We start from the raw sequence: 21,663 nt of genomic DNA, 5'->3' as shown, positions 1-21,663 counted from the left end.
AGTGATGGAACTAAAGTTCTGAATAACAAGAATAGTTTAGTCGGGTTCAACATGAGGTTACAACAAAATAGAAGTGACAAAGAAATTGAAATCAGATATGTTTAAATGACTTTAAACTGTTGTTTTTATTAAATATAGGTAAGAATATGCAGGAAACAAAGACAGCAGGTTTTCAATGGTCATGGACTTGACATCTCCTAAGAAATCCTTAACCCTTATTGTAGTGGTTTCCCAAAAGTCTCAGCATACATATAAAACATTCACTGTTTTGCCTTGATTATGAATGGAAGCTGATTTATTATGCTTATTTTAGTTCATAATAAACTGGAAAACCTAGAGAATTTTGAATTTTCTTGGGAACATAAAATTGATAACATCCAACCAGTTTTTCCTTATCTATGATGTCCCTTGGGGGAAGGAAGACAGTTAAAATGTGTGTGTAAATTATTATATATTTTTTGTATGTGTAAAATTTGAGGCCTTAAGGAAGACTGAGGCCTGTTTTGTTTTGTTTATTCCCATTAGAAGATTATACATTAATACCAAGAGTGATTATTGATTTTTTAAAATTCTAAATATTAATATTTTTTAGACTGTAGGTTAATTTATTCAACAAGATTATGGAGAACCCACTAGGTTCAAGAGAATGTGCTTAAAAATTAAGAACCTAGGCCAGGCATGGTGATACAGGTCTATAATCCCAACTGCATGGGAGGTTGAAGCAGGAGGATCACAAGTTCAAAGCCAGCCTCAGCAACTTAGTGAGACTCTATCTCAAATAAAAAGTAAAAAGGGGTGGTGATGTGACTTAGTGGTTAAAAAACCCTGGGTTAAAAAAAAAAAAAAGTGCCAAGAAAAGAAAGAAAAAACTCAAAGGACTTTAAAAATTAAGATCCTATTACTTAATCCCTTGTGAAGTTTTTATTCTTTTACAATTAAATAGTAGTTTTTGGTTTCTTCATGATAAAAACATACTTTAGTTACAATCAAAACATAATAAGAAAATAATAATTTCTAGCCACTACCTAACAAGTTGCTTTGTTCTTTCAACTTTTCATCTGGTATTAACTGTCATTACCTAGAAGATTATATTATATTGTATTTTTAATTCACTCCCCAAATTAAAGCATTTTTAGATGAAATTGGAGCCAAGTCCCATTGGTATTTGAAAGTGGCAATATCATGATTTCTCCATATTTTATATTCCAGTATTTTTTCTCTTTTCCCAACCTGTTCTGTAGACAGGTTTCTAATTCTGTGCCATATCTTTGAGTGTGATTCTACAGAAATTTCATATAAATGAGAAATATTCACTATACATCAGAAACAAACAACCCTCTAATTTGACAACAAATAAATTTTGTTTAAATGCAAAGTGTACTTTCACTTCCAAAAATCTGACCTTTATTCCCCACAAAACTTCTATGGAGAAATCCCATTCATGAATTTTATCTATACCAGAACAAAAATATCTAATTGCCTCTTCTATGAAATCTGTATTTATCAATTATGACTTTCTCGGGGAAATTCTAATTTGCAAAAATGCTCTACATTCCAAGCTTTAACAGTTGGAGGTGGATGTCCTTAAGGATGGAGGGGAAAAAAGTTCTTTTTTAAATGGCACATTTACTAATTATAAAATGCTCTTATCTCTCTGCAGCCAAAGCCAAAATGAACATGTGCCTTGTACTAAGAAATCCCAGGATTGTCACAACTTGTGCCAGCTGTTGAGGTTATGACACCTGTGCCAGCATCGCCAGCTCTGCCCACTGTCATCTGTTCCAACTGTTCCATCTGCACTGTTTGTACCAATTCTCCCATTTCTGCATCTGTACCTTCTGCAGAAACGTTTCCAACAATGCCAGCTGTGTCATTGGTGCCAAATATGCCAGATGTTCTATTTGTCCACCCTGGGCCAAATCAATGCAGTTTTGTGCTCATTAGTTTTAGCTGGTAGATTCTATTTTACAATTTTTTGAGATGTATTTAGATTGAATCCAGGCAAAAATCCCTCATACAACAATATTACATCTATCTATCCATCTTTTTGCATCTTTATTTTTTTTTCTGCCAACATGAAGTTGGTCAGTGTTATTTTGATCATGTTAATCCTGGTGGTGATAACCTGTTTGATGTTAATTGTGGTAGAGGATTTCCTATAATGTAAAATATATGTTGCAAAAGCCATGGAACACAGCAAGATATTGCAAAGTAATTAGGAAAAAAATGAAACTTTGTTCTGATAAACAGAGAATGCTCAGAAATCAATATGGTGAGCCTATTAAAGTAATCTGTGGCATAATGTCCTATTAAACTGCCTGTTTATTGGTCTTTTAATGGACAGAGTTATACATGCAAATTAATGTTGATGTCACATACTACTATTTCCTGGGTTCTGGTCTAGAAAGTATTAACCAAAGGTACACATGAGTTACACATGGGTGTTAGGGTGAGCTCTATTGCATTTGTTGCTTCCTGGTAAAACTAAGCAAGCTCAGGATCTAGTTCTCTAGCTAAAATCTAGCTCTCTCTCCTCTCCCAAATGTCAATTCTGCTGGTGCCAACACAAACCATTCTTATTCACATGCTTTTCCAGCTTTAAAATTGAAAAAAGCAAAAAAAAAAAAAAAAAAAAAAGTATTTTCATCCTCACAACCTCAATATTCTCCATCACCATGAATCAAACAATTATGCTTTTCTCTTTTATTTTTTCTCATTTGGGGAAGTCTTTTTAAGGAGCTCTGACACTTAATCTCTGAGTTTTACCCAAATTCTTTATTCTGAAATCATTTCAGACTTGGAAGATGAGCACAGTGCCTGTTATTTGAAAATCAGTGATTTACCAGGAATGCAAAATCCAGAGGACATGGAGGCTACCTCTTATTAATTTGCCCCGAATCATTTAACTTGTTCTTTCCAATGATGAAAGTTGTATCCACTCACTAAGGCTTGAAAGTGTTCATGGATAAAATTCTTTACAGTGGATAAAATGTCAGCTCACCATCACATCCAAAGATTTGCCATCAGCCTATACATGTGATGAGATACAGTGAGAAAATTTCTTGACAATTCCATCAGGTTTTCAAAACCTATACAAAAAACACTAAGTTTCTATAATGAATGAATCACCAAAGTACCCTGATTAATGAACTTATCTAAGGATAAAACTCCTGATGGTATCTTATGTTTCTGGGAAAGGATATACTGATATCTTTCTTATCAAGGGTCTGTGTGCTGAGCTGCCAGACCCCAGGGCAATGGTCCCAGAGCATGTCAGTTTTCCCGTATGGGGAGAACTCCTCCCTTCCACATACTCTTCCTTTATAGGGTCAGTGATTATTTCTCAATAAACCAAGTCCTTCACTTTTCCACCAGAGTCTTATCTATTTCTGATCCTTTCACTCTGAACCTTTTCCAAACCTAGATTGAATAAATATCGATTCATTAAAATGGTAGCTGTCTATCAAAAAATGCCTAGCTTAGCGAAAGGGATGCAATCTGAGTCTGTTGACCTTACTTCTAGAAATGCTACAAACTTTTTTATTCTAATTCCCTATGTTGCAAAATGCCAGGAAGGAACATCCTTAATTAGGATTAAAATAGCTTTGTGACTAGTTGGGAGTGTACCCTGTACCTTCTCGGTACATCTTAATTAATATAACTTCTGCTCCCTGCTGACAAAGACGTTTCCGATGGTGTTTTGGCCCAACATCTTTACCGCCTTCATTGATGTGAGTCACTTGAATACTTGGAGGAATCCACAAACTTTACAGTTTCATGTAAAATAAAGAATTGAGTGTTAGAATTGCCAGGTAGGCATACATAGCTGAGAATATTTACCCCTACCTATCTTGCTTTTTTAAATGTAATTTCTTAATATAATGACCATGAGAATCCTCATATTTGCAGACAGAGAATAGAAAAACACACATTTCAAGGTTTCGATGGCAGAGAAAAAGACCTGAGTGTTTTAGAAATCTGCTATTGTACATTTGGATTAGCCTTTAAATAGTTGTTTTTCTGGGATAAGTCACTGTCCGTTGTTTCCCTAACTCTTTAGAATAAACAGAAAACCTCAGTCCTCTGAAGTTTCTTGAGTATTTGTCACCCTACTTTCCCAATTTCATTCAAATTTGGAAGGAGAATGGAAACTCTGATCTTTCTAGTTGCATCTTTATTCATGTGTTTGTATGCTATGACTATCATTCTTTAAATCACAAGAATTATAGTAGCAGTTATACGATCAATATTCATTAAAATAGTATGAAAGAAGGCAGTAACTTACACTGAGGTGTCATGACTCAACTGGTACTTCAGTTCCTGTAGTCATTTTCATCCTTTTCTCTCTCATTTTGACACTGTGTTATTTTCAGGAAAATGACATTACTTGACTCACTAATGTTCCAAGACTTGAATTTGGCTCCTTTTAGGAGCCCTCAACTCCAGTGTTGATATATGTAGACAAGCCATCTACATCTAAAAGAGAAGTTTGTCAAAATGTAGAAGAGTTTGAAGGAATGGGGACAGAGATTGATAGAATACAAAGTAGAGCAATGATAGAAAAAGAGTGAGTCACTACACGAAATCAATAAGAAATGAATTGTCACTGGGCAGGGTGGCACATGCCTGTAATCCCAGTGGCTCTGGGGGCTGAGGCAGGAAGATCTCAAGTTCAAAACCAGCCTCAGCAATTTAGCAAGGCACTTAGCAACTCAGTGAGACCCTGTCTGTAAATTAAAAATATATATAAAAAAAAAAAAGGCGGGCAGGGGATGTGGCTCAGTGGTTAAGTGCCCCCCCTCCCCGAGTTCAATCCCTAGTATCCCCAAAAAGAAGAAGAAGAAGAGAAAAAAAACAAGAAATGGATTGTCTTGGTTAAATGAAACAGGAAATCAGAGAGCATTAGGAATTAATGACTCACAAAGTTACAGAACCATCAAGTAGAAAGCACTCGTGAAGATTCACTAATCCAACTAGAAAATTGAGAAGAAAATTGAGGTCCAGTGTTATATAGCTACACTCACACAGTTGATTAAAGGTAAAATCAAGTCTAGAACCAGTCTCTCTGTGTGTGTTTCCCCACCTATAAAATGGGAATGATAATAATACAGTATTAGAGAAAATTAAATGAGTGAATGGGTCTAACAGATAGCTTCTGTTAGATCCTGACAGTCATAGTTTTATCGACCACCATTCTTGTCATTGTCATCATTATTAGGATACCTGAGTCTCATGATTTTAACTTCTCCAAGATCAGACTAAACTAATCCTGCAGACCTCAGGATCAAATTTGTACTTTTACTCTGGACTTTGGGATGATCTTGTTTCCATGTTTTATTTTGATCATCAAATTCACATTATGAAAAAAATAGTTGGAATTTGAGTCTGGAATTAAGCAATGGTCCAATGACTTTATTTTCTGGCTACTATCTGACACACAATCCAGATGTTCAGTCAATGCAGGGAAATCCAAGATGTCCAAGTTCACAAGAAGGAAGCAAAAACATGATTAATCTCTACTGATAAATGACAAAAAAGCAGTAGTATTTGGCTTTAAAAAGAAAGCACATTGTCTGTCAAGAGCAGCCTCACACATTCTTACACAGATACTGTCCAGATATTTCTTTGTGCCAGTCACAGGCATGTGGGTTCTTGCTGAGTAACAGAAAAAAATGAGACCACAGGAACTCGTGAATGAGTTATCCATGTTGGGAAATTAGGAGAATCCAGAAAGGAAATTGTATTGGTTACTTCATAAAACTTATATTTCACATTTGTAAACACTTTTTCATAGTTGGTGTTGGAGATGGAACCCAGGGCTTCAAGCATGCTTAGCACCTGCTCTACATTTGAGCTACACCCTCAGCTCCTGCAAAACAGTTTATGCTTCTCTGTATTTTACTAACATCTCTGATTCTAGGCCTCAGTAACTGGTAGCTCATTAAAATCAACTTAGAATGTCCAGGGCTGGGGTGTGGCTCAGTGACAGAGCATGCTTAGCATATGTGTCGCTTGATTAGATCCCAGCACACACACAAAAATGTATACAAGAGTAATTAAATGAGAATCTCTCAGGGATCAAGACCAGGTAACTGTGTTATTTTGGTTTGTGTTTTGTAGATTTTTGTTTGTGGTACTGGGGATCAAACCCAAGACCTTGCACACACTAAGCACTCCCTCTGTCACTGAGCCACACCAACGGCCCCAAGTATCTATGTGCACCAGGAAGGATTTTAAAACTACCTTTTCTCTTCATTGAAACAGCCTCCTAGCTGGGGGTGCAGCTCAGTGGTAGAGCACTTGCGTAGCATGTGTGAGGCTGTGGGTTCCACCCCAACACTGCAAAAAAAAAAAAAAAAAAAAGAAAGAAACCAGCAGACCTCTAACAGAACTTCACTACATTTAAATTAGTCACATAGACCTTAAAATTTTTGAGCTTTAAATAGGAGATGATACTTCATTTTAAAAGTTTAGATTAAACTGGGTTAGCTTTCCCTGTCAAGGCTTCTGTTTCCACAGTATTTCCTTGCCTCATCTCAATCCATTCAAGTTGGACTGAATCACAAAAGCCAGAGATAGAACATGAACTCAGATTGCTCCATATTCTCCTGTAGGAGTCTGCCCCTTTGTTAACATTGTTACAACTCGAGATCCATCTTAAAAAGTGTTAGGATGAGTGATGATGCAGACAGAACATGTTAGAGAGATGGGTCACTGCGCTGGTATTTAGTGCAATCACAAATATACAGTGACATCTAAACCTAGTCATAGTATACTCAGTATGAATCCACAGAATATTGGACTAAATAGACTTTTTTCAAGCTAATGTTTCAAATCATGTTGAAAGCAATTCAAAGCACTTTTGTGCATAGAAGCAGAGTTACCCAACCTGTGGACCATGGCACATTTGTGTGGCCCAGATGGTTCCTGGGGGCGCCAAGAGAGTGACCCTTCATCCTCCGGGCAGCCAGAGATTCTGGGCTGGTCGCCTTCAGATATTAGCAGCCTCACCCCATTGACCATAAAAATATCACCATCTTCTATGTGTGCCATGTCATAAAGAATGCTGGAGAACACTGCAAAGCACAAGCCAAGCCCTGGAGCAGCACTCAATAGACTTCCAGAATTTCTGGACTCATAATAGCTAAAGAAGAAGAATCAATGTGTATTCTCAAACTTTTATTTTATTTTAATATAAAAAAATTATTACATATGAGTATAATTTCAGAAATATGGGGGATAGTTGCACTATTTCTAAAATGCTTTATTTTAAAATAGTTCAAAGCTGGTCAAGAAGAGGCACACACCTGTAGTTCCAGCTACTGAGGAGGCTGAAGTCAGAAGATCACTTGAGCCCAACAGTTCAAGGCAGTTTGTGCAGCATAGCAAGATTCTGTCCCAAAGAAGAAGAAAAAAAAGTAGTTTATGTCAGGGAAGAGAGTACAACCCAAACATGATATATCCATGAAATATTTATCAAGAAGAATTGAAGCTTTTCTTCTTGGTTTTATCCTGAATTTTTTAAATTTGTTTTGAAAAAAAAATCTTTATTTTAAGGAAAAATAAAGTTCACAAAAAATTTCACAAGTTTTTTTTCAAGAAATGTCTTACTAAAAAGTTGAATTAATATCATAATAAATATAAATATCCCCTTCATCTATATTCACAGCGTGTTTCCATTTGGCCACATTGGCTTTATTTAACTTTTCTTTGGCAGACTTTTGGAAAGTTGCATCCTTCCAACTACTTCATCCCTAAATACTCTTTCATGTACCCCTAAGGAGAAATAAAATATTCTTCACCTAAGAAAATTAGCTTGGGAATGGGACATAGAGTGGTAGAGCACTTGCCTAGCATCTGTGAAGCCCTGGGTTCCATTTCCAGCACTGCAAAACAAAAACAACATGAACACAGATACCTGGCAAAAAGGAAAATTAGCGTGAATTATATCAGCCTAAAAAACAGTTCATATTCAATTTCCACCATTGTTTCAGAAATGTCCTTTATAAATTTGTTTTCCAAGATTTAATCCAGTCCCACCCATACCTAGAGTGGTCCTGCCACACTTTTTTTTTTTTTAAAAAAGGGGAACACTTATTCTATTTTATGGAATGAAGTGTTGCCCAATTCTATAATGGAAAATAAAGTCAATTAAGATCTTTAAATATATATATATTGTTGACGGGTGTGGTGGCACACACTTGTAATCACAATGGCTCAGGAGGCTAAGGCAGGAGGAAGCTGAGGCAGGAAGATGGTAAGTTCAAGACCAGCTTTAGCAACTTAGGGAGACCCTAAGCAAACTTAGAGAGTCCCTGTCTGAAAACAGAAAAACAAAAGTGGATAGGGATACAGCTTAGTGGTAAAGCACCTCTGGGTTAAATCTCTAGTACCTCCCAAAATAAATGTTTTTCATTATATTGATTCTTTAGAAGAAAGAGTCTTCTTTTGAAATCTACATTCCAGATTTGTTTGTTTACTCATACTTTTAGCAAGAAGGGTTATTTTTTAAACTCTAGAATACAAAGGAAAGATATAATATCAGATTAAATGAATACATTGAATTAGGGGGAGAGATTCCCTCCATAGACTACATTTTCTTCCCTATGGAGTATAAATAGCTTAGTACAGGATGACACTTTTTACAGGCCAGCATCAGGGAATCAGCATCCTAGAGAATAAAAATAAGTCCACCATATCTAACTACTAATCAATGAATGGTGTCACTGGAAAAAAAAACCTAAGTCTTAATGAAGTGGTCTAAGATTCTGCCAGGGTTTGTTTATACAGGCCCTAGAGCAGTGGCTCCTTCCCCAAAAAATAAATAAATAAATAAAAGAATAAAAAAATTGTTAGGCTGCAATGATCTTCTCTGACCTTGAATGTTGTCTGTGATCAAACTGCGGTGGGGCTCCAGGTCTACTAAACCATTTACAGAGAGAGACTGTCAGAGCCCCCACTGGCTTGTTGAATAGTCCTGTGCTTTAATGAATGTGGTTTGCAGATGAAGCAGGGTGCACAGCCTCACCCTGTGCCCTGCCCACCTGCTGCCTCATAAGCTTGCTCAACGTCAGGAGTGTCCCAGTCATCACATGCTCTATTTGTTCAGAGCTTCTTGGTCATGAATAGAATAGATACACATTCAAACATGATCTGTGCTCTATCATGGTGCCCTGACTTGTGTCAAAAAACTCCTTTAGTTACATCAATTAAGATGAAAGTGTGTGACCACAGAACCCAGGACAAGGACAGACTCCAGGACAGCTACCAGACTTTTCAGTGTGCCAGCTGTCTTTCTGGGGGTAGGGGGTGCTCTCTCCATTCTCCCTGGAGCATTTCCTTCACCCTACAAGGTGCATTTAGTAATCAAGGAAGAAAGAAGATCTGCAGTCCCCTCTCTTATAATGGCTGGTCACAGCATTCCCCTCCTGAGTTGGCACCTCCACACTGGTGTTGAGTGTAGGGGACAACCAACATGACAAGGGCAGTGCACACTAAGTATCATATTCACACATCAATTTCTTTCTTTGTTTCCTTCTTTTTTCTGCAGTGCTGGGGATGGAACCCAGGGCTTCCTATATACTAAGCACTAGGCACTAGGCCCTGAACCACTAAGCCACAGCCCAACCCAGTTTCTTTTCAATGGACACTCATCTTTTCCTTTTTAAATTTTTTTTCTTTTCTTTAGTTGTGGATGGACGCAATAGCTTTATTTAATTTATTTATTTTTTATGTGGTGCTGAGGATCAAACCCAGTGCCTCACACATGCTAGATGAGCATTTCACCACTGAGCCACAACCCCAGCCCTCAGTGGACACTCATGCTTCTAAAAAAGGACTTGTGGATTACAACAGACACTGCTCACCTCAGTTACTCCACTTCTAGCCAGCTGTTCCTGTATCTGCTTGATACCATTCCTGAACCTGGCGCCTGCTTCTTCATGGCCTCTGTGGTTGCTTTTCAGACCAGGTTCAGCCAGAGATGGCAGAGATCACCCTTCATGTGTCTATTGTCCTCCCTTTTGCCCCAGCACAGAGTCCTTCCATTCATCTCATCCCATGTCTGCATCATCCACTGACTCTCAACAGGATGGAGACTAGGAACTGAGTATTCAGAGATGTGTAAGATACAGTGTGGTTGAGGGGAAATATAAATAAATAAGGTAGAGGGTTGTGTCTTAATAAAGGGAGACATTCGAGCTTCCGGGAGGGGGCACCTGGTTAGGCTACCCAGTTAGAAACTACCCTGCCTTCATTTTTGAGAAAGAGAAGACAGTGCATGCTTTTTTCAGGGAATAGTAAGTAGATAACTGGTTTGAGATGGTGACCAATGAGATATGGGCAGTATCAGAAAAAAGAATCAATTGCCTCATAGGTTTTTTAGATGGTATTAAAATCTAAATGTTAGTGCTATTGTATTAGTCAATAAAGAAAATTCTGAGCAATTGGGTTTGTGAGAGAAGCACCTGAACTGCTTATTCATCTCTTTCAAAAATATTTCTTTACCACATGCTTTATGCTGGGAACTGTGCTAGTCTGGGAAAGCTGCATTTTATTATTATAGTTGATATTCTGAGTTTTAGAGGTATTGTAGCATCTCAGATTATAGTCCGCAGATTCATTACAGGTTAGGAAAAAATTTTTAAAAAAAGTATGAGCCCAACATTGAGACTTAAATGTACAGTATAAAGTTTAGGCATCTGTTATATTAAAAAATTGAACAATACATAGATGCTTATTTTCTTATCACCCACTATAGGATTATTCACTCTGCTATTTTAAGGCCAATATATTTATCTGTTTTAATAATGGCTAATTTTGCAGAATAAAATAAAATAGAATAAAATGTGGTTGTCAATTAGATCTTTGACAAAACACATGGATTATCATTTCTTCCTATTTATTTTTCTTTTTTCAATACGGGGAATTGAACCCAAGGCCTTGTCTATGCTGAACACATTCTCTACCATTACCACGAGGCTACACTAACAGTCAAAACATGGGTTATCTGTCATTCAGTCATGAGACCAGACACCACTAGCCATCATGTGTAACCTATCCTAACTTCAGGGAAGGTTCCCAACTGGGCCTGGAGGGAGTCACCTAAGAAGTCTCCCTACTGGTGAAACTTGCAAACCACAAAGTAAATGATAAAATTATATCAAAACCTACCATATTCTTTGGAGAACTCATCCAACCAATGGTCAAACCAAGATATTACATTTGTTGAAGATAAACCAGGCAATGTTATGACTTAATTGAACTCAAATCTTTCCCTGGTATCCCAGGAGGACCAGATGTTTTATAATGGAAATCCCTAAGTTAATCACAACACAGTTGCACAGCTTTGTGAGTCCAATTCCCCCAGCTCTGGTAATAATATTGTAATTCTCCCTGACTCGTCCCTTAGGCTGTTTCACTAAGGTCCAGTTAAGTCAGACTTCGGTTTTTGCTGTTGATATTCCTTTGGGATTCTATGTGTCCCATAAAACAAGAAGTCATTTGTATGATTCAACTTGCCTAGCTCAGAAATAAGCATAGGTGTTCATACATAAATTCTTTAAAAGGCAAACATTAGCTGGGTGTGGTGGTGTACTTCTGTAATCCCAGCAGCTTGGGAGGCTGAGGCAGGAGTACCATAAATTCAAAGCCAGCCTCGGCAACTTAGTGAGACCTTGTCTCAAAATAAAATATAAAAAGGGCTGGGGATTGTGGCTCACTGGTTGAGTACCCCTGGGCTCAATCCACAGTGCAAAAACATAAAAAGGCAAATACTGTGTTAGGAACTATGAATTTAAACAACAAATGGAAAGAGATTTTCCAAACATTAGAGTTTTTCAGGAATAGCAGAACAACTCAATGAAAATATATGTGACAGTAAAATAAGAGTGCATACATAGAGGTTGAGGCAAGGGGAAGCTTTTGAAGGTGAAATGAGGAAGATTAGATAAGTTGTTTCAAATCAATTGTCCTTGGGTACAAGGATCAATAACAAGGGTGGCATCAGTCCAAGGTTGGATAGGCAGTTGCTGGGCAGATGCCCTTGCAGAAATACTTTCTGTGTAAGATTGTGGTGGCCTTTGTGTAAGGTTGTGGTTCTAGCACAGTCTTTTGTGATAGTTCTTTCAATCAAACATACTTGTGTGAGATCCCTTTCTTCATATTCTCCCAGCTTGATTGATTGATTGATTGTTTGATTTCCTAGGACTTCATACAAACAGCTCCATTTGATTCTGACAATTTTCACAGGGACTTAATATCTAATATGCAAGTTTAAGAGAAGGAAGACATGTTAGTCTCCTAGGATTGCAAAAAACTACCACAAACTAGATGGCTTGTTTTTTCATAATTCTGTAAGTTAGAAGTCCCAGTTCAAGGTGTCTGCAGGGCCTTGTTCCTTCTTAGGCTTTAAGGGAGAATCATCCCTGACCTTCTTAGTTTCTAGTGACTTTTAGCGATCCCTATTATTTCTTGGTTTGTAGCATTGTGTGTCTGTGTCCAATTTTTTTCTTCTTATAAGGACACTAATTATTAATTCAATATAACATCATCTTCATTTTATTGCATCTACAAAGATTATTTCTTCCTCCTCCTCCTCCTTCTCCTCCTTCTAGAGGATGGAGTGGGATGCAATGCAGGGCCTCACATATGCTAAGCACACAATCAACCACCAAGCTACAATCTACCACAGTCTACCTCCAACCCCTCTATTTCTAAATAAGGTCACATTCACAGGTAGCAGGGGTTAGGAACATCTCTTTTGGGGGGACTTTTCAACCTACAATAAAGGAAACTGCAGCCTTTTCAGTTTTGTTCTTTTTAATAAAAGGAGACATAAAAATATGTGTGTGTGTGTGTGTGTGTGTGTGTAATAAATCCAAGATGCTACAAATTTTCTTTAAAAAATGTTTTAAAGTTACATGAAAGACATTTTATTATAATTTTAAGATGTGTCCTAAAAAATTAAAAGACCTAAAAACTTGAAAATGTTATCAGCATTATTTAATTTTATTTTGAAGTTTTGTTTTATTTATTTATTTTTTTGCAGTGTTGGGGATCAAACCCAGGGTTGCACACATGCTAAGCAAGTGCTGCATCACTGAGCTAAACCCTCAGTCCTATTTTTGAACTTTTAACATGTGAATCAAACATGCTAATAGGATTGATGAAGACAGAAACGCCATATGGTAGCAGTTGAGCAGATAACTGTGCAGACATGAAAGTGGAAGTAAAAACAATTCTTTGAGTCCCTAAAGATTAGCTATTGACAGCACTGCTTTTAGCACCTCCATAGACTATCAGTCATTTTTTCCTTTGTAGAAGCATGGCACATAGAGTCGAAACACTAAGATTATATAGATATTTGCAACATAAAAACTGTCCTAGTGTTAAGCACTAAAAGTGCAACAGTTGCCTAAATAATCCAATACGCAGTCCTATGGTTTGGATCTTGAGTGTCACTTCTGTGTCAAATGTTTGTTCCCAGTGCAGCACTATTAGGAGGTGGTAAAAACTTCAAAAGGTGGGGTCCATTGGAGGGGACTGTGGGACCCCTCTCTTTTACATCCCCATTATAATGTCCAGCATCACCACAGACCCAGAAGCAAAGAGAAGCAGGCAACCAATTATGGACTGAAACCATAAGTTTCAAGGGCAGGCAATAAACCATAGACTGAAACCATAAGCAAAATAAACCTTCCTTCTGTATAAGTTTATTATGTCAGGTATTTCGTTCCAGTAATAGAAAGCTGACTAAAACACTGGGGATTGATGCCCCAGACCAGATGTATTATTTAAATTGGCATACAGGCGGCAGAAGCAGGAGGACTACAAGTTTCAGAACAGCCTAGACAACTAGGACACTCTGCCTCAAAATAAAATTTGAAAAGGGCTGAGAATGTAGCTTAGTGGCCCTGGGTTCAATACCTAGTACCACAAAATTAACTAATTAATTAATTAATTAATTAGCAGAGATAGCACTCCAGTCATTTGAAAAGAATTATACTTTTATACAATCATCTCTTTCAGCAAAAACAAATTTCTCAATTACCCTTCAATTCATATCCCCACAGTAAAATACTTTCAAAGTAATCTGTAGAATTTCATTTTAAACCATACCCTGCCTAAAAAGCCCCATTTACAATCCTCCTTTTGTTGTGGAACTATATAGAATCTCACACAAATGGATTTATAGACACTCTAAAATTGCAGGTATGCTCTAACACTCCAGCTTAATACTTACAAATCATTGTAAATATAGAGGGCAACTGGACTGTCCAAAAGCAAAACTGACAATACTAAGCCAGTCTACCTCTGGCTTTCTCAAAGTCATCCTCACTATGCATTGTGCTCCATCAAAGTAACACTCAAGAATAAATTGGAGGTCTGGGGATGTAATTCAATGGTAGAGCATTTGCCTAGCATGTGCAAGGTCTTGAGTTCAATTATGCAATTGTTCATTTGTGTTCCAGTACCCAGTAACACACACATACACACGAATAATTGTCAGTCACTTTTTCTAACATTCATTTGTGATCCTGCAAAATAGTTCCAACTTAGGTCCATGAAGATACCACTTATAGAATGGTATCATGATAAATCACATATAATAAGATATGCCTCTGACAAGTGAAAATTAACTGAAATTTTTGTATATGCTCCTAGAAGAAGGCAATTAAACTAATGACTCGACACTCCTCACTTGTGTTATAAATGTTTTTTCAAGTGATCTGAAAGAGTTGATGAACTTTTACTGTGTATTTAAGTTACTCCCAGGGAGTACTTGACATATATAAAGTACCCACTTCCTATGTCATGGCTAAAATGTCATGTTCTTTTGTGCAAGGTAATAGATCTAAGTTCTCACAGGAGTACTATTCTCAAAAAAAAAAAAAAAAAGCGATAGAAAGAAGGAAAAGAAAAGAAATAAAGTAAAATTGAAAATAAACCAAAATGTAACAAGGGTTCAGAGATTATCTGATCCAGATAAGAAGACACTCAAGCCTTTTAAAACAAACTTCCCAAGTCGGTGACTGTCACCTTGATTGGTTAAGCTGCACTAGGAGACTTCCCACAGGATGCCATGTGAAAGATGTGCTAAGACTCAGAATGTCCTTGAGTGTATCTCTTGTCAGCTGGAACAGCATTTGAGATTTTCTATATTTAAGTCATTCCTTGCTTTCCTTGTCCAGGATCCTCTTTCCAAATGCCCTCATGGTGCTCTGCACAGCACTAATCACACTGTATAAATCACCAAGTGCTTCCCCCCGCCCTGTCACCACTGGGTGATGAACAGATCTCCTAGAAGAGACCTTCTCTTACTTGTCCCTTGTGTTCCCAGGGCCTAATGCAGCGTCCAATGAATGGTAAATGCTCAATAAGCTTTTGCTCAATGAAAAAGTATTCTTAAAAAGGACAGTACATGAAGCCTGCCTTTCCCATCTGGGTATAAATATATTGTGTTGAAGTTTATTGAAGAAGTTACTTCACAAGTCACTAAAGGAATGGGATATAATTTGTGTGCTTGTTCTTCCAGAGGGATAGAAGGAAGGATGGAATTAAAGTTTAGGAATTTTCTATTTAGGAAAAGTATAGGTTTTAAAGCAAACCCCAGTCATCAGCTGTGCAGAATGAAGGGTTACAGTGGGGATGGGTCACTGGCAGGGACAGGTGAGGGAACTGGGAACCTGCACTGGAAATTAGCAGTTCTCCACTTCCATAAGTGACTTAAGGCTCTTCCCACCATTGGGCTTCTTATCAGATCAGCCGAAGTCAGGGTGAAGGGATTTCTTTTTTATTTTAGGCTAAAGGGGTTTTAAAATGCATTGGGCTTTATGTAGGCTGAGGTATTCCTATCCCATGCTAATTTCCAACAATGATAACAGTCCCTTTTCATGGATGAAGCTAACCAAAGTCATGCCAGCTTCCTTGTTGAGGCAAAAGACCCATCATAGCTCTCCAGTGCTTGCTTACTGATTCAGACAGGGTGGATTAAGGGTAATGCACATCACATCAGACTGAACAGTCTTACCAAATTGCTTCTGCAACTCCCTTTCATTTAGGATAAGGGTGTTTGTATACACAGGCTCTATTTCTATAACTCTCCCCCAAAGAGGAGACAGAAATTGAATGGTCTGCTTCAACACAAGGGATAGCTCCTCTGGGCCTGGAGGAGGCAAGGAGACTTCTTCCACCCTGGTGCTAAGTAAGGTTTCTGATTCTGGGGTTCAGCCTTCTGTTCTGTTCCCTTCTCTGATACAGCTGGGAGCCACACAGTAACCTCAGAGGTTCAAACCTCTCTGACTTGATTCACTCTCTTCTTCCTTTCCCTGCCACAGCCATATTCCAGATTTTGCCCTGATGGCCTCTCTGGCAATGAACTCTGACCTATTTGATTCTTTTTTTCTCCTGTCTCTCTACCCCATCCCCATTTGATTCCGGTTTGATGTCTTTTTTCTTTGTTAAGCAATGCTAGATCACGTGGCCTTGTTTGAGGGGTCTTGTGCACAAGCAGAGGGATTGTGAAGTAAATGAGGTCACTTGCCCTGAACTCTTCTGAGGCTATGAAAGGGTCCTTGGCGATTTTAAATTTGTTGTGTGTAATATTCTTCACATGTTTGCACATACAGACATATACAAATAAAAATACATTCCATAAACTTGGGCCCCCATACCAGTATCTGTCCCTGGTCTTGAATAAAAGGTTCTACACAGTCACAACCCGTCTCAGACTAACTACACTGTCAGGCAGCCTGACCTGGCCTAGAAAATTCCATTCCCCAAATCCAATCCCTTAGGCTCTTCCCAGCCCCATCACAGACAATAGCCTTCTATGTTCCCCCATCTGTTTATCACAGATTAAGACTCGTCTCTGATCTCTCTGAGCTTTTCTTGACCAGAATCTGGGGTTGTGCAGATAAGAGCCTGGTCTCTGCCTTGGCTTGTATCTTTGTTTTTTCTAAGACATCCTCTTTCTAGTCATTTTTCCCCACTGAGAATACAGCTCTCTCCTGTTTTTAAAGGCACATGTCATGATACAAAATAGAATTCCATTTGGTAGTAAAAAAAAAAAAAAAAAAAATCACAGCACTACTGAAAATCTTAATGAAAACTAAGCAGCAGAATTCAAGGTCAGACTGTTGAGACAGATTCCTGAGCATTTTTATCTCCCTTGCAAATGATAATTTTGAAGTAAACTCCAGACTATTGTTTAGCTTTAGTTACTCAATTAGTTCATCTTTAAATGGGCATTTCCCCTGCCATTGGGTGATGTTAGGGAGATAACTCTTCTGTTCTCATCTGATAGAAAGCTATGAAAGTTCATCAAAGGACTGAGCTCTTTTCTGCTCCAGGGCATTTGAACACACCCTCTCAACCCAAAGTACTCTTATCCATCGTAACTCAGTATTATAAACAGTCTTCCCTGACTATCTAAAGGAAATCCACTGTCATTCTCTAAGCATATTTTGTTTCCTTCTCAGAATAAGTAATTATATATGTATTTGTTTATTTACTTCTTTTTTCCTGTACCTTTCAAACCAAGGTCCATGAATGTAAGAACCATGGCCTCCTTTTCTATTTGTATCTGCAGCACAAGTACCATCCAAAGCCCTGTGTAATCACTCCCCATTGAAACCTGACAGATTGTTGTCATTGCCATTACAGTGGACTAGATCTCACAGTCCAGATAAGAGAGGCATAGATGTTTGCCCTAAGCTTGTGGTAGGGCTCTTCCTAAACAGGCAGGAACAGTTCAGAAATTTTCCTTTGTGGAGATACAGGTGATGTATGGCATCTCCAAAGTTTCTACTTTCTCTTCTACCTACAACTTCCCCAAACAGGCTGGCTCTCCAGTGCTTGCTTACTGATTCAGAAAGGGTGGATTAAGGGTAATGCACACCACATCAGACTGAACAGTCTTACCAAATTGCTTCTGCAACTCCCTTTCATTTAGGATAAGGGTGTTTGCAGATACCGACTCTATTTCTATAACTCTCCCCCAAAGAGGAGACAGAAAGTGAATGGTCTGCTTCAATACAAGGGATAGCTCCTCTGGGCCTGGAGGAGGCAGGGAGACTTCTTCTACTCTGGTGCTAAGTAAGGTTTCTGGTTTTGGAGTTCAGTTAGTTGTGAGCCTTTGACACTATTGGGAAGTGGGGAGACTCACTGTTCTGTTCTGTTATTCTGTTCTGTTCCCTCCTCTGATACAGCTGGGAGCCACACAGTAACCCCAGAGGTTCAAAGAGCGATTAGAAATTTATATTGAGTTCACTTAGCCCCAGAATTCAGGGTCCTCCCTTGGTAGTCAGTATCTCAGATTTATAACAGGACACATCAGAAATGTAGGATAGAAATTGGGGATAAAGAAGATGGGGATGGAGCAGTGGAATTCCAGCTTCCATCAAGAATTTGTGGTCTGGTCCAATCTGGGTTAGTCTTGGCAAAATATTCACTTGTAAGTTATTTGTTCTGGCTGCTTTTTCCTGTTTGTTCCTATAGAATGAGTTGTTTGTATGGACGCTAGCTCAGGATATCTTAAACACCAGAGTTTGCTTCTACAATTAATGTGAACAAAGCAGTGTGCTCATACATTTTAAAAATCTCTAGGACCCCAGTCCTCCATTATCCTTTAAGAATACGGACATCTTTAGATTCTTGAAGTCAAAACTGGTTGTGTATCAGTTAGATTTTAGACACCATGATGAAATACCTAAGAAAATCAACTTAAATGGAATAAAAGATTTTTTTTTTTTTTTGGCTCACAGTTTCAGAGGTTTTGGTCCATAGTTGTTCAACCCTATCATTTTGGGCCTGTGGCAGCAAAGCACATCATAGCAGGAGTGCTTCGCTAAGGAAGCCTATTCTCCTTATGCTGGACAGGAAACAAACAGAGCAAGAGGAAGAAGCTGGGGTCCTGCTATCCTCTTTAAGGGCATGCCCCCTAATAACCTAACTTTCTCCCACTAGACTCCATCTCCTAAAGGTCTCCCCACTTCCCAATAGTGTCAAAGGCTCACAACTAATTCTTTTAACACTTGGTCCCTTGGGGGACACCTCCAACCTTAGCAGTTCTGAAATAGGGACCGTTTCCCTCTTAAACATTTACCATGAGTCAGGCATGACAATTAGTGGTTCTGAGGCCAGTACAATATGTCAGTCAATTTGCCTGCAGGTATCTATGGAGAGAATTCAGAAGTGATTAATTCGGACACCCCTACCTTTTCTAGGTGGAAGGAAAAACTCCCAGTCAAGATTCCCATTTAATGCAGAATGAACTGTTTCTTAGGAGTTTTGCCACTGCAGGCCAAGTACTGAAAACCAAGGGAGTTAGCAGATCAGCGAAAGCAGGCTAATGAAGAAAATGACTGCAAAAGCAGCCTTTCCCGGACTTCAGTATCATACTGTGTTGCGCTTGTATTTTTGGTATCCGTTGATTGATTGAGAAGATACACAATGACAAAAAGATGTTATGAATTCAGTCATGCTTTTAAATAGATCTATGTCTAATTAGATACAGAAGCATCTACACACATTTCCAAAACATAATGAGTATATTTATATAAGACATTCTACATTCAGTCTCCAGACAAGGCTTGGTGGACATATGGATGCCTGGATTCCTTGCAACACTCCAGAACTGTCCAGGCATCTACATCCTTCATATTCTAACCATTAGTTAGATACTGTTGCAAAGGGCCTGGCCTTTCAGACTGGATGCCCACAGTTTGATTTGTTCAGTGTGGTGACAAACCCCACCAGCAGTCACACCCTCAGGAATCAGAAACCACTGACCAAGTGGGAAGAGGCCCAGGATATGAATCAGTTCCAGGGAGGAAGGCTAGCAAGAGTCACATATGGTGTAAAGAAATTTGTCCAGCAGGCTGGGGCTCAGGGACATACTCCATTTATTGGATGCTGTTGGAGGTAGAATGCTAGAACATGATAAGTGGCCACTGGGGAATGGAGAAAGAATCCAAGGGCATAGTGGGATGCAACAATTCATGGGGCATACAGGAGAACATGGCTTACCCTTGGAGCTGGTTAACAGCAAAGGACATTAGTGAGCAAAGAAAGTTAGCAAACATGGCACAACATGACATCCTGAATCTGCAGGGGCATTTGATTTAATTCTCGTAGTGGATAAGGCTGGGATTACAGACATCTGGATTGATTTTAGGATCTGGGGCCAGACTGAGCCAGCCAATGGAGATATCATTCAGCTAAGGAGATGAAGACAGAAGCATCAGAGGCAACCTAGTGCTATGGATAAGCCCAAGAAAATGGCAGAACACCCAGTTCTTAAAACAATATCACCTAGACTCCAAACACATCAGCACACACTCCCTAAGACTTACTCAAGTAAGTTATTCAGAAAGAGGAGGGTGGGGATCTCCATGGAACACTTCTGAGCCTCCCCTCTTTTTGCACTCCACATGTAAAGTTGCATTCAGTGGGGGAAAACATTAATACTTGGGGCTTCACTTCCAAAAAAAGAAAATGAGAGTGAAACAGCTTTATGGGCAGAATCTCTGTGGGATCTCTTGATTCAAATCCTTATTGTAATTCAGGAGCCAAAAGCTTTTCCACACCACCCCCACAACTCAGAATGAAGCCGCCTCTCCAGACTGGAAGAAACAGCTCCTAGAAACAACCCCCTCCCCAAGCCCTACAGAAACAGCTCCACATCTTTTGTCTATGCATCAAAAACAGGATGATTAACGTAGATGGTGGTGATGCTTAAAAAAGGATCACTGAGACCCAGGGATATTATCTAACTGCCAGTTTCTCAAAAATGCTTTTTTTTTTACAAACCTCAAAGTACTCCCTATCAAACACACCCAATGGAGCAGCATGAAAGGCCAGGACAATACATTGAAATGAGTAGTGCTCAGAATAGCAAAAAGTTCTGGGAATGGCCTAACGTCAAAACAATGCATCATAGTGAGGAGGGAATCCTGCCCTGAGAATAGCCTTCATGGAGGGCAATAAATAAATGTTCAGAAAAAAGAAAACACACCACCAGGGAAAAGAGCAAGCACAGAGATGTGTGGGAGTCTCATCAAGACTCTGACAGGTGACACATACTGCCAACCCCTCCTGAAAGGGTCATCTTTTAATAAGAAAGGATTATAGTTAATCCAAGTGAGAATTTTCAGGTGAAGCGTCTTATCTCCCTTCAGTTTTGTGCTAACTTAAAAATCCCTTTCAGGCAATAATGATGCCTGTTCAGTTTGGAGTTTCCACCCAGGTTATGCTCTAAGGTAGGCATCATATTCCAACCCAACCCTGACATAGACACTCCTTCTACAAATTAAATGAGGAGCTTCCTTAATTTTCTCCTGTTCTGGCCATACTCGTGGTAAAATGGAGTTTCTAGAAGCAAAAGAAGGCATGGCTAGTCCCCTTTCCATTTCATCTCCTCCTTCTACAACACAGATAAACTAAAGGTAGTTTATCCCATAAGTCATCAGGCTTTAATAATAATGTAAACAGCATAAAGAACTGGCATTTACTATCTGCCTCAAGGGAGCTCAGTGTCACATGCACAGAGTGACTGCTAATGGTTTCTGGTATGGAGGATGCATTTGGTTGCTTACTCAACCCATGCACTCTTCCTTTCATTTTTCCTAAGGGAACTCTGACCCATCTCTCCCTCAGGAAACT

At 38.8% G+C, this 21,663-nt stretch overlaps 1 long non-coding RNA gene across 3 annotated transcripts in view; it reads right to left on the bottom strand.

The window, feature by feature from the left end:
- The window catches only part of LOC125618463, a 51,626-nt gene that overhangs the window by 4,476 nt on the left and 25,487 nt on the right, over window positions 1-21,663 (bottom strand). For 2 of the 3 annotated variants that reach the window (XR_007349734.1, XR_007349733.1), the window contains exons 2-5: window positions 7,308-7,393; window positions 6,244-6,339; window positions 5,025-5,083; window positions 4,286-4,476 (exon numbers count right to left, since the gene is read on the bottom strand). This is a non-coding gene — a long non-coding RNA (uncharacterized LOC125618463). The remainder of the gene's footprint in view (window positions 1-4,285; window positions 4,477-5,024; window positions 5,084-6,243; window positions 6,340-7,307; window positions 7,394-21,663) is intronic. The other variant, XR_007349735.1, reaches the window with a different exon arrangement.

Source organism: Marmota marmota, unplaced genomic scaffold (assembly GCF_001458135.2).
Source record: "Marmota marmota marmota unplaced genomic scaffold, marMar, whole genome shotgun sequence".
Lineage (NCBI taxonomy): Eukaryota > Metazoa > Chordata > Mammalia > Rodentia > Sciuridae > Marmota > Marmota marmota.
This window is presented reverse-complemented; position numbering and strand designations above follow the sequence as displayed.